Consider the following 13,812-nt stretch of genomic DNA (forward strand, 5'->3'; position numbering starts at 1 on the left):
AGCGCCAGACGGTGCAGAGGGCAGGCTGAGATCTGGAAGGCTTATGGGTTGCCTTGAGTGCTATCATCCCAGGGAAGGGGACGGGCTGTGCTAACAGTGTGTTAGGGTAGTCCATAGGCCAGGTTGTGGTGGGTGAGAACCTGATGGCACGTAGAGGCAGACAGAGAGCTGGAAGGTGGGTAGACAGTCTTCAGTGCTGTCACACCGGGCAAGTGCTGGGACAGGCTGACCTAGAGGTGGCCGGAAGGTGTGAAGGGAAGTTGGAAGGTGGATAGGCCATCCTGACTGCTGTGATCCTGGAGAAGTAGTTGGGGGGGTGGAGGTGGGAGGCTGGGGAAGCAGAATGGGTTGTCCTAGAAGTGGCTGGGAGGTGGGTTAGGGTGGACCAAGAGCCAGAATGGGCATGGAGTGGACTGAGAGGGTGAAGAGGTGTAGGGGCAGGTTACCTTAGAGTAGTCAGAAGGTGGGAGGGATGGGTAGCTTGCTGGGGAGGGGTCTGTATTCTACGCACTGTTCCTTATCTAATTGGATTGTCCTCTATGTATTTGTTACTTTTTTATTTTTGTGATGTCGGGATTTGAGGTTTGTTCTCCTTTCCCTGAAAACTTTGAACTTTGTTGCCGCTCTCCCCTGTAAAACTGTTTCTCTCTATACAGCTGTTAATGTTAATTATTTGTAAGTGTTTTAAAATTGTGGGTTACTGTTCGGAGGGTCAGTATGGACGGGTTGGCCAAAGGGCCTGTTTTTTTTTAAAAAAGGAATGTCAGAAATCCTGCTCACTGAGGGAGCAGCATCACTGTCAGGGACTCTCCATGTGTCAATAAAGGGTGACTTGATGATGGGCTTAGCAGCCTCTCTACGGCTATTTCAGGGTAGTTGGAATCTTTTTGCGAAGGTGGAAATGCCAATACCAGGGGGCATAAGGATTAAGGTGTGAGGGGAAAAGTTTCAAGGAGATGTGCAAGTGTTTTTTTTTAGTTGGTAGCATGTGCCAGAGAAGAGGTAGATGATAATACCAGCACAGTTTAAAAGGCATTTAGACAAATACATGAACAGAGGGTTATGGAGCAGGTGCAGACAGATGGGATTAGTTTAGAATAGCTTCGTGGTCAGCACAGACAGAGTGGGCTGAAGGGCCTGTTCCTGTGCTGTCCTGCTCTGTTTTAATAAGAGCGGCTAATGCGGATTGGTTGTGATTCCCTCTGTAGTTCAGGTCGAGACAGAGGCTAAGAATGGTCCTGAATAAACCTGCCGTGTGCTGGTGAGAATCCTTCACTTTCGGGACAAAGGGGAGAGCCGGTGCGTGTGCCTTTAAATGTTGAAACTGACACAAGGAAGTGAATCTTTTGAATACAAGGGCCAATGAGAGGAGTTGCTTTTGATTGAATCTGGGCTGTCCAATGGGTATCGGCCTCTGATTGGAGCGGGGTGTGTGTGTGTGTGGGGTGTTTGTTCTCGATCGCGCTGGGATTGTGTCGGAGTCTGGAATCTGCAGACAGAGGCGAGCCGTTATTTTGATTCAGGTAGATTTTGCTCCGGAGGTAGGTGTGTCTCTGCGCTCACTGTGGGCTTCACTCAGCCCAGGGATGATGCTGATGCTGCAGCTGCTGTTGCTCTGGGGCCGTGGGTCCAAGCCCAGCAGACGGTCACCTGTCCGCTCTGGGGCTAAAGCTCAGCGCTGAGGAGGGGAGGAATTGTGTCTGTGACAGGCGCTCTCCTGTCGGCCGGCCAGCTCCTGCAGTCCCCTGCCTGACATACAGCACAGGCCTTGTGCTGTTCCATTCTGCTCCCCTTGGAAGGAGTAACCCGTGGTCTAAACTAAACTCATTCCTGAATATGAGGAATGAGCCGAGTGCCTGGGTTTCAGAGCACACAGCCCCTCTGGTTCACCTGCTCTCCTCGCATCGACACTGCACAATATCTAGATTAGGCACCACTAATAAACATTCCAAGAATCCTCTCTCGTGTGACACTGCTTTACCATTCCTCCCACCCCCGCCCCCCAAAAAGCCGGAAATCTTTAGCTAATTCGCTTCAGAAGCTCAGCAAGGTTTGGTGTTCTGAAGAGGGGTCACTGGAACCGTAACATTGACTCTGCTTCCTCTCCACAAACTCTGCTAGAGCTGCAGAGTTTCTCCAAGGGTTTACTGTGCCCTGAAGCGCGGAAGGAGAATCGCAAGAGCCACTGTTGTAAATATGAAACAGTATTGAAATGTTCATGAGTTTCGTGGTGGAGGTGAAGGGAGAATTGATCTGCTGTCCAAAGTCTGTACCTTGAAGAAAAGGACATCAGTAGATGCGGTCTGTTTTGAATTTTCAAAGTTTTTGCTAAGATCCCACACAAGCAGTTAGTAAGGTAATGTTAGACTTCATGGGATCGGGGGTCCTCTTGTATGGATGGAGAATTGATTTGACTTATTATTGTCGCATGTACCCAGACACAGTGAAAGTTGTGTTTTAGACTCTGTACAGATCATACCATACAAAGTGCATTAGGGTAAGAACAAAGTATACAATGTTACGGCTGCGGAGAAGATGCACAGAGAGCAAGATCAACATCTAAAATTTGAGAGGTCTATTCAGAGTCAAATAACACTGGGGAAGAAGCTGGTCTTGAATCTGATGGTACATGTATATAAACTTCTGCCTGTATCGCTCGAGGGTGGCACAATGGCTCATTGGTTAGCACTGCTGCCTCACAGTGTGGACCTGGGTTCAATTCCTACCTTGGGTAGACTGTCTGTCTGTGTGGAGTTTGCACATTCTCCCCATGTTTGCATGAGTTTCCTCCCACAGTCACAAAAATATGCAGGATAGGGGAATTGGCCATGCTAAGTTGGCCGTAGTGTTACGTTTAGATTAGATTAGATTACTTAGTGTGGAAACAGGCCCTTCGGCCCAACAAGTCCACACCGACCCGCCGAAGCACAACCCACCCGTACCCTACATTTACCCCTTACCTAACACTACGGACAATTTAGCATGGCCAATTCACCTGACCCGCACATCTTTGGACTGTGGGAGGAAACCGGAGGAAACCCATGCAGACACGGGGAGAATGTGCAAACTCCACACAGTCAGTCACCTAAGTTGGGAATTGAACCCGGGTCTCAGGCGCTGAGGCAGCAGTGCTAACCACTGTGCCACCGTGCCGCCCACAATAGTCAGGGGTAAATATAGGGTAGGGGAATGGGTCTGGGTGGCTTACTCTTCAGAGGGTCGGTGTGCACTTGTTGGGCCTCAGGGCCTGTTTCGACATGGTAGGGAATCTGATCAGGCAAACGATATGTTGGCCTTCATTTTGGGGCAGTTTGAATACAGAAGATATTAGTTGTAACCTGTATTGTGTACAGCTTTGGTCTCCTTTTTTCTGAAGACTTTTATTTACTCCTGAGGGAGTGCAATGGAGACTCGCCAGATTAATCCTTGGTGTGGCGGATTGAGGACAGATCAAGGAAACTCGCCTGTTTTCTAGAAGTTTGAAGAAAAGAGAATGTAATGAAACTTGTAAAATTCTTGTAGGGTGGATGTAGATAGGAAGTTTCCCTGGTTGGTGAGACTAGATCCAAGGACATAATTTCAGGACAAGGATCAGGCTGTGTAAGACTGAGACTTGGAGAGTGGTGAATCTTTGGAGTGGCTACCTCAGAGGACTGTGGAAGTGCATCTTTGAGTAGGTTCAAGACAGAAATTGATGGGTCTCTGGAGACTTGTCATTCAGGGGATCATTTGCTGAATGTACACTGTCTGTGCTACTGTTCTTGGAGAAAGAGCTGTTCAGTTTCTAGCCATCAGCTTGTACATTGTTGCAATAATACTTGTGCTCCACAACTTCCCATGTCTCCAGCCATGCTGTTTCAATACAGTTACAAGACTGGCATCTACCTGACAATGTGGAAAAATGTCTTGTACACAGAAAACAAGACAAATTCAACCTGACTTTGTTTGTTTGTTTGTTTGTTTGTTTGTCAAGGTTAGATCTGATAGAATACAGGGAGAACCAGCCATTTGGGTATAGAACTAGCTTGAAGGTAGGAGACGGGGTGGGTGGAGTGTTGCTTTTCAGGCTAGAGGCCTGTGACCAGCAGGATGCCACAAGAATGAGTGTTGGGTTCACTGCTTTTTGCCATTTATGTAAATGACTTGGATGTGAACATAAGAGGTATGGTTAGTCAGTTTACAGATAACACAAAAATTGGTGGTGTAGAGAACAGTGAAGGAGGTTACCTCCGTACACTGAAATCTTGATTAGATGGGCCAGTAGGCTGAGGAGTGGCAGATGGAGTTTAATTTGGATAAATGTGAGGTGCTGCATTTTGGAAAAGCAAATCAGGGTGCAACTTATACACTTAATGGTAAGGTCCTGGGGAGTGTGATTGAACAAAGAGACCTTGGCATGAAGGTTCATAGTTCCTTGAAATGGAGTCGCAGGTAGGCCGGATAGTGAAGTAGGTGATTAGTATGCTTGCCTTTATTGGTCAGTGCATAGAGTACAGGAGTTGGGAGGTAATGTAAGGGCTGTACAGGACTTTGGTTAGGCCCCTTTTTGGAATATTGTGTTCAATTCTGGTCTCCTTTTTTTAAAAAAAAGTTGTGAAACTTGAAGGGGTTCAGAAAAGATTTACAAGGATGTTGGAGGAGCTATAGGAAGAAGCTGAATAGGCCAAGGCTGTTTTCCATATTCCATCGGAGGCTGAGAGACCGTGTAGAAATTTATAAAATTAAGACGGGCATAGATAGGATGAAATAGCTAAGATGTTTCCCTGTGTGGAAGAGTCCAAAACTAGAGAGCATAGATTTAAGGTGAGAGAGGAAACATTTAAAAGGGAACTAAGGCCTTTTTTTTATGCAAAGGGTGGTGCATGTATGAAATGAGCTGCCAGAGGAAGTGGTGGAAGCTGACACAATTACAACCTTTTTAAAGGCATCTGGATTGATATATGAATAGAGATTTAGAGGCGTATAGGCTAAACGCAAGCAATTCGGACTAAATTTAGGATATCAGTTGGCATGGACGAGTTGGACCAAAGGGTCAGTTTCCATGCTGTACAGCTCTATGGCTCTACCACCACCATCAGTTTACTCTCAATCATCAATAAATGTTGGACCATCTCTAACAAGAGAGAATCTAACCCTTTGACACTCAATGGCATTGCCATTGCTGACTTCCCTACAATAAATATCCTTGGCTTTAGCATCGACCAGAAACTGAACTGGATTCGCTGTATAAATACTGCCTACAAGAGCAGGTCAGAGGTGAAGAATCCTGCATCAAGTAACTTCCCTCCTGACTCCACAAAACCTGACCAAGGCACAAGTCAGGAGGGTGATGGCATATTCCCCACTTTCTTGGATGAACGCAGCTCCAACAACACTCAAAGCTCAACTTTATTTAGGATAAAAGCAGCTCCCTTGAATGGTCCCATATCACTAAAAAGTTTATTTCCTGTCCCATTGAGGTTCAATGGTAGTAGTGTGTGCATCTACAAGATCATTGTACACTACAGAAGTGGCCCTTCGGCCCATCAAGTCTGTACCACCCAAAGTATATTATTACCCACACTGGTCCCATTTTCTCACATTAGACCCATAGCTTTGAATGTTATGATGATGGTACTTATCCTAGTACCTTTTTAAAGGTTAGGCGGTTTCCTGCCTCCATTACACTCCCAATGTACTACCTAAATTCACCAAGGCTCCTTGATCTATGATATAGTCCTTTGTCAAATGTCATTTTGCAAATCAATATAGCTGAAAAATGTGTTGCTGGAAAAGCGCAGCAGGTCAAGCAGCATCCAAAGAGCAGGAGAATCGACGTTTTGGGCATGAGCCCTTCTTCATTTCCTGAAGAAGGGCTCATGCCCGAAACGTCGATTCTCCTGCTCTTTGGATGCTGCCTGATCTGCTGCGCTTTTCTAGCAACACATTTTTCAGCTCTGATCTCCAGCATCTGCAGTCCTCACTTTCTCCTGCAAATCAATATAGGCAAAGTCAAAATATTTTGAAAAGTAACAATGATAGCTAATTTAGAATTAGAATAATTTTAAATTAATCAAACACAATTTGCATTTAACAAATGTCTTTAATAAATTAATCTGTACTCCTTGAATTGCTAGTTAATTTTGTTTTGTTGCATTCTTGCTATAAAGTTCCTTGACATGGATTGTTGGACTGACTAAACGATAGTTACCGGTTTATAACCTACTGTTTTTCTTTAAACAGGGCTGTGACATTTGCAATTCTCCTGTTTTCTGGCACCATATTGAAGGAGGATTGGAAAATTCTGTCAAAAGCCCCTGGAATTTCAAATGAACCTCCCTCATTGACTTGGATGCATCAATCTCTCACAGGTAATTTTTCAAAGAAATATAAAAAGTCAAAGTAGGACTTAGCCACTCGGCCCACACCTGCCCTGTGTATTCTCCACATCCCTTTACTCCCTGAGAGTCCCAGCCTTAAATGTATTTAGTAGTGGAGACTCCAAAACCCTCTCAGGACTTGCAAAGATTTGCAACCTTTCAGGTGAAGACATTTCTCCTCTTCTCAGTCCCAAATGATTGTCCTCTTATCCTAAGACTGTACCCTTGTGCTTTAGATTCTTCAACCAGAGGGAGATGGCCTCTGTGTTGACCTTGTCAAGCTCTTTCAGAATCTTCTGTCAATCGATGAAATCACATCTTCAAAACTCCAGAGAATTTGACCCAATTTACTCAGCCTCTCTCCATAGGACCACTGTCTCATACCAGGGACCAATTGGTCAGCATTTGCTCTACTATCAACATTACACCAGAATATCAAAAAAGGAGAGAAACCGATCACCTTGGCTCCTGAGCTTGCTCTGCCATTCCGTAACATCATGGCTGATTTCAATTTGGCCACAATTCCACTTTCCTGTCTACCCCCATCATAACCCTTGTGCCTCCTTTTGTAGATTAAATGTCTGTCTGAAAATCTGTTTCCCTCAGCCTTGAATGTGTTCAACAAGTCAGCCTCTACCGCTAGGGAATAAAATTCCAAAGATTACCTGCCCTTGAGAGAAGAAATTGTCCCTCCTTTTTGTGTTAAACCCTATCGTTTGGGGTTTTGTGAGGGATGAGAGTTTCTCTTGATTGTTAAGATTAGTTTATTAATGTAATTCACTTCCAAGGGGTAAGACATGGCAGGAGCGCTCCTAATCGTAGTCTGCTCCTCTTGCTCGATGTGGGAAGCTGGGCACATTTTCAGTGCCCAGGACCTGAATGCATGCAAGAAATGTTTCCAGCTGCAGTTCGTGAAACCCTGAGATTTGGAGATGGAGTGGTGTCTGGAGGCATCGTGGAGTATTTGCAACATCGAGAATGTCGTAGATAGATTCTGAATGGCGTGGAGAGTAGGTGGCTTTTCCCCAGGGTGGAGGAGTAAATTACTAGGGAACACTGGTTCAAGGTGCCAGGAGGGGGAGGGGAGGGGCAGTTTTAAAAGAGAAGGCAGGCAAGCCTTTCAGACAAAGGGTGGTGAATGCCTGGAGTGTACTGCCTGAGGAAGTGGAAGCAGACACAATAGCAGCATTCGAGAAGTACCTGAACAAATACATCACTAAATTCAGGCTTTTGCATGAAACGTCGATTTTCCTGCTCCTGGGATGCTGCCTGACCTGCTGTCCTTTTCCAGCACATACTAACCTTGACTCTGATCTCCAGCATCTGCAGTCCTCACTTTTGCTGAGTGAATAGAGGGATAAAAATGAAGACATTTTTGCATGGGAAGGCAAAATGTGTCGACTCAGGCCTGGAGCATTAGAGGACTGTTTCTGTGCTGTGTTGGAGTTGATAGATTTTACGTGATTTGATCAGTGTTTGAAGTCCTTACTGATGCTGGCCTAATTGACTCATCAAGGAGTAAGTGAGGACTGCAGATTGCGGAGATCAGAGCTGAAAATGTTACTGGAAAAGCACAGCAGGTCAGGCAGCATCCAAAAAGCAGGAGAATCGATGTTTCAGGCATGAGCCCTTCTTCAGGAAGCCAATTGACTCATCTGCTGATACAGTCTTTTGCATCTATGTGAATTTTTTTCATATAGTGAAGCATTTATGATATAGTCACTTGTTTGTCTTTGAAGATTATATGGAAGTCCCTTGATTCTGAAAGTGTTCCCTAATTCAAGATGCCCTCAAACTAAACATCTTTCATGGGTCAATCCCCATCAAACACTTGCATTGAAACTTAACAGGGTCTGGGGTCAATGTATGCACCGCTATGGAATCTTAGCTTGGTCAGGACACCCACCAGTGATGGTTGTGTCTGAGATATTGTCTGTAATGTACGTTTCAATGAATATGATTGTAAGGTTGTTGCCTGACTTACCTGTGGGGCAGCTCTTCCAATATTAGCATAAATTCCCAACTGTTAGCTTGGAGAACTTTGGCTTAACTTGGCCTTTGTCATGCCCAAATATGATGCCTTGGTTAGTGCCTGAAGGTTGATCTGATGCATGTTATGTCTTTATGTAGTAGACTGATACAACTTAGGGGTAAGTGAGGACTACAGATGTTGGAGATCAGAGTCGAGAGTATGATGCTGGAAAAGTGCAGCAGGTCAGGCAGCATCTGAGGAGCCGGAGAATTGACGTTTCGGCCAAAAGCACTTCATCAGGTGGACGTACTCTCTATGGATTTCAATAGGTCTTGGATAAGTTTCCACATGGCAGGCTGCTCTGGAAGGTTAGACCACATGGAATCAAAGGAGGGCTGGCAAACTGGATAAACAATTGGCTTGATAGTAGGAAGCAGAGGGTAATAGTAGAAGGACACTCGTCAGACTGGAGGACTGACTAGTGGTATACATCTGGTCAGTGCTGGGCCCATTGCTATTTCTTATCCAAATTATTGATTATAGATAACAATGTGCAAGGCATGATTAGATTAGATTCCCTACAGTATGGAAACAGGCCCTTCGGCCCAACAAGTCCACACTGACCCTTTGAAGAGTCACCCAGCCAGACCCATTTCCCTACCCTGTATTTACCCCTGACTAATGCACCTAACACCGTGGGTAATTTAGTATGGCCAATCCACTGACCTGCACATCTTTGGATTATGGGAGGAAACCCTCGCAGACACGGGGCGAATGTGCAAACTCCACACAGACAGGCGCCCAGGTCCCTGGCGCTGTGAGGCAGCAGTACTAACCACTGAGCCACCGTGCTGCATGATTAGTCAGTTTGTAGATGACATAAAATAGGTTCTGATGGACAGTGAGGAAGGTTATCAGAAATTGCAGTAGGACCTTGATCAGCTGGGGAAATGGGCCAAGAAATGGCAAATAGAGTTTAATAGAGATAAGTGTTAGGTGTTGCATTTTGGAAAGTCAAATCAAGGCAGGAGTTTCATGGCGAATGGTAGGACCTTAGGAAGTGTAGTGGAACAGAGGGGCGTGGGAGTTTGGGTGCACAGTTCTCTGAGAGGGGAATCACAGGTAGACAGGACAGTGAAGAAGGCTTTCTGGCGCATTGGCCTTCATCAGTCAGGGTGCTGAGCGTAGAAGTTGGGAAGTTATGTTGCAGTTGTACAGGACATTGGTGAGGCCATGCTTGGAGTATTGTTCAGTTTTGGTCACTTTTCGTCTGCACTCTTTTCAGTTTAATAACATCCTTCCCGTAGAATTTTACAAGGAGGTTGCCAGAACTCAAGGGTCTGAATTGTAGGAGGGGTTTGACAAGCTAGGTCTCTTTTCCTTTTAAGCATAGGAGATAGAAGTGTATAAGACCATGCAAGGTGTGGATAGGATGAATGCACTCAGTCTTTTTCCCTGGGTTTGGGAATCGAGTACTGGAAGGCATTAGTTTAAGATAAGAGGGAAAGAATAAAAGGGAATCTGAGGGGCATCTGCAAAGAACTGCCAGTGGAAGTGGTTGAGGTGGGTACATTAGCAACATTTAAAAGGGATTTGGACAAACGTGGATAGGAAAGGATTAGAAGGCCTTTAACAACAGCAGAGGATAATTTTAAACAATGAGGAAAGAGAAAATGAAGTATGAGCGGAGTAATATTAAAGATGATTGCAAGAGTTGCTTTAGATATCTAAAAGTTAAGAGAGAGGCAGTGGTGGGTATTAGACCACTGGAAAATGAAGCTGGAGAAGTAATAATAGGGAACCAAGAAATGGGTGGTGGAACTACATGGGTACTTCACATCAATGTTCATAGTGGAGGACACTAACAATGCACTATAACTTTGAGAGTCAGGAGGTAGAGGTGAGTGTAGTGGTTATGATTAAGGAGAAGGTGCTGGGGAAGCTGAAATTCTGAAAGCCAATAAATCGTGCAGACTACATAAAGAACATGAAAAGTTGGAGCAGGAGTAGGCCTCTTGCCCCATCGAGCCTGCTCCGCTGTTCTGTGTAAGATCACTTCTGATCTTTTAATGGATTTACCCTCCTGCTCACCATAACCCTTAATTTCTTTATCGTTCAAAAAGCTATCTATCTTAAAAACATTCAACACGGTAGCATCATTTGCTTCAATAGGCAGGGGATTCTACATATTCACAACCCTTTGGGTGAAAAAGTTCCTCCTCCAGTCAGTCCTAAATCTGCTCCCCTTTATTTTGAGGCTATGCCCTCTAGCTCTAGTTTCACCTGCCAGTAGAAACAACCTCCCTGGTTCTAACTTATCTATTCCCTTCATAATTTGGTTTGTTTCTATAAGATTCCCCCCCCCCTCATTCTTCTAAATTCCAATGAATATCTACCTTCTGAATTTCGGAATCAACCGAGTGAACCTCCTCTGCACCCACTGCAGTGCCAACTCATCCTTTCTCAAGTAAGGAGACCAAAACTGCACACAGTACACCAGGTGTGGCCTCACGAGTACCTGAGACAGCTGCAACATAACCTCCCTGCTTTTAATCTCCATCCCTCTGGATGGGTTATACCCCAGGGTTCTGATGGACATAGTTGAGGTTGTAGAGGCATTGGTAATGATCTTTCAGGAATCGCTGGAGTCGGGGAGGCTTCTGTAGGACTGGAAAATGGTGAATGTAACAGCCCTGTTTAAGAAGGGAGGGTGGCAGAAAGGGGGGAAATGACAGCTGTCAGGCTGACCTCAGTCATTGGTAAGATATCAGAGTCCATTATTAAGGATGAGGTTGCAGAGTACTAGGAAGTGCATAGGGAAAATAGTGCTGAGTCAGCACAGCTTCATCAAGGGGAGATCATGCCTGACAATCAGTTAGAATTCTTTGAGGATGTAATGAAAAAGTTAGACAAAAGAAAGCCAGTGGACATGATCTATTGGATTTCCAGAAGGCCTTTGACAAGGTGCCGCACAGGAGGCTGCTCAGTAAGATAAGAGCCCGTGGTGTTAGGAGCAAGGTACTGTCATGGATCAGCTGACTGGCAGAGAGTGGAGATAAAGGAATCTTTTACAGGATACCAGCCGTGGGGTTCCATAGGGGTCAGTGTTGAGACCTTTGCTATCCATGTTTTATGCTAACTATCTTGATGATAAAACTGAAGGCACTGTTACTAAATTTGCAGATGACACAAGGAGAGGTGGAGGTACAGATAGTGTTGAGGAAGTGTGCAGGCTGCAGCAGGACTTGGACAGGCTAGGCGAGTGAGCAAAGCAGGTGCAGGTAGAACACAATGTGGGAAAGTGTGAGGTTATGCACTTTGGTTGGAAGGAAAAGGCATGGGCTATTTTTTAAATGCAGAAAGGCTTCGGAAATCTGAAGCACAAAGTGACTTGGCAGTCCTGGTTCAGGTTAACATACAGGTTCAGTTGATGGTGAAGAAGGCAAATGCAATGTTGACATCCATCTCAAAAGGGCTCAAGTACAAGAGCAGCGATGTATTGCTGAGGCTATATAAGGCTCTGGTCAGACACCATTTGGAATATTGTGAACAGTTTGGGGCCCTGTTTGGTGAAAGGATGTGCTGGCTTTGCAGGGAGTTCAGAGGAGGTTTACAAGAATTATCCTGGCAATGAAGGGCTTGTTATATGGACTAGTCGAGGACTGTACATTGTAGAGTTTGAAGGATGAGGTGGGTGGGGAGGGGAGGAATCTGATTAAAACTTAGAATACTGATGGGCCTGGATAGAGTGGACTTAAGAGAGACTAGGATCCAAGGAACAGCCCTTTAGAACTGAGGTAAGGAATCTTTCAGCTCGAGGGTAGTTAATCTGTGGAACTCATTGCTGCAAAGGGCTGTGGAGGCCACGTTGTTGAGTGTACTTAAGACGAATAGGTCCTTGATTAAGGGTATGGAGAGAGAAGGCAGGAGAATGGGTTTGAAAATTACATCAGCCATGGTCAAATGGCAGAGCAGAGTTGATGGTGGGCTGAATGGCCTAATTCTGCTCTGAAATGCTATGGTCTTATTGCCATTTGCATTGCAACTGCTTGTTGTATCAACATTTGTCAATTCACCACTGTTTACCACCACTCTGTCAGTCAGCTTTTCCTATCAAGTGACCAATTTCACACTTACCCATGTCATACAGTATATGCCGTGTATTTTCCTACTGTCACATCTAAGTTGCCCTGAAAGTTTTTTTAACATACTTCCCACCACTCAATACCACCTGATTTTGTACTGTCAGCAAACTTTGAAATATTGCATTTGATTCCCTTGTCCAAATTATTGATTTATGAGATTAGATTAGATTACCTACAGTATGGAAACAGGCCCTTTGGCTCAACAAGTCCACACTCACCCTCCGAAGAGTAACCCACCCAGAACCACTCCCCTACCCTATATTTACCCCTGACTAATGACATAATACTACAGGCAATTTAACGTGGCCAATTCACCTAACCTGCGCATTTTTGGATTGTGGGAGGAAACCGGAGGAACCCCACGCAGACACAGGGAGAATGTGCAAACTCCACACAGACAGTTGTCCGAGGTTAGAATCGAACCCAGGTCTCTGGTGCTGTGAGGCAGCAGTGCTAACCACTGAGCCACTGTGCATACCTAATGTTGTGAATAGTTGGGGCCTGATCCTTTATAACTGCCTTCCATCCTGAAACCAACTTTTTTTTTGCTTTGCGAATTTCCTTCTTCCCAGTAGACTCATGCTTCTCAAGCTTTGAAGATGGAACTAAAATAATTGTTTGCTTGTTCTGCCTTTTTCCTTGTTCTGTTCTCTTGTTTGAGATAATAAGGGGGTCTATATTTATCTTCTATAATCATTTTTCTTTTTGCATACTTTTATAGCCAGCTGTTATTGTCCTTGCTTATTCTCACACTGTATTTTCTTTCCCTTCCTGGTCAACATCTTGGTTATCCTTTTTTGTTGAGGAGGAAGTGAGGACTGTAGATGCAGGAGATCAGAGTCCAAAAGTGTGGTACTGGAAAAGCACAGCCAGTAACTGGCTGTCCTTACCCTTTTGCTGAGTTCTGAACTGCTCCCATTCCTCGGGCTTGCTACGTTTTCTAGCAACTTTATATGATTCCTCTTTGGATTGAATACTATCCTCCAATTCTTTGGTTGGGCCACTTTTCCTTTTTATGTTCCTTCACCCAAAAGGCATTTATAACTGTTGCAAAGACGCTTGCTCAACAGATGATCCAGCAATAGGAAGGCAAGCTTTTTTTTTGTAAGGTGGCAATTGCAGGGTATAGGGGTTCAGGGATTTGGTGGCAAAAGCAGGGGAGTGAATTTCAGAGGTCACCCCCATGTTTTTCCCCATCCATTGCCTCTGATTGATTGATTGGAACAATTAGAGATGACCTGAAGCTCCCCACCACCCTGCTCCCTGATTATGTCCTACCCCACTGGCAGAACAGATCCAGCAGAGCTTGGTGGCACAGTGGTATCTGATCAGAATG

General features: G+C 45.0%; 1 protein-coding gene across 3 annotated transcripts in view; it reads left to right on the plus strand.

The window, feature by feature from the left end:
• Positions 1-1,442: 1,442 nt before the first annotated feature.
• The window catches only part of sun2 (Sad1 and UNC84 domain containing 2), a 104,240-nt gene continuing 91,870 nt past the window's right edge, over positions 1,443-13,812 (plus strand). For 2 of the 3 annotated variants that reach the window (XM_060849399.1, XM_060849401.1), the window contains exons 1-2: positions 1,469-1,541; positions 6,223-6,350. The gene's annotated coding sequence lies outside the window, so the exon portion shown is untranslated. Of the gene's footprint in view, positions 1,542-6,222; positions 6,351-13,812 lie in introns of all 3 variants that reach the window. The other variant, XM_060849400.1, reaches the window with a different exon arrangement.

The sequence above is a fragment of the Hemiscyllium ocellatum genome, chromosome 33 (genome assembly GCF_020745735.1).
Source record: "Hemiscyllium ocellatum isolate sHemOce1 chromosome 33, sHemOce1.pat.X.cur, whole genome shotgun sequence".
In the NCBI taxonomy this organism is placed as follows: domain Eukaryota; kingdom Metazoa; phylum Chordata; class Chondrichthyes; order Orectolobiformes; family Hemiscylliidae; genus Hemiscyllium; species Hemiscyllium ocellatum.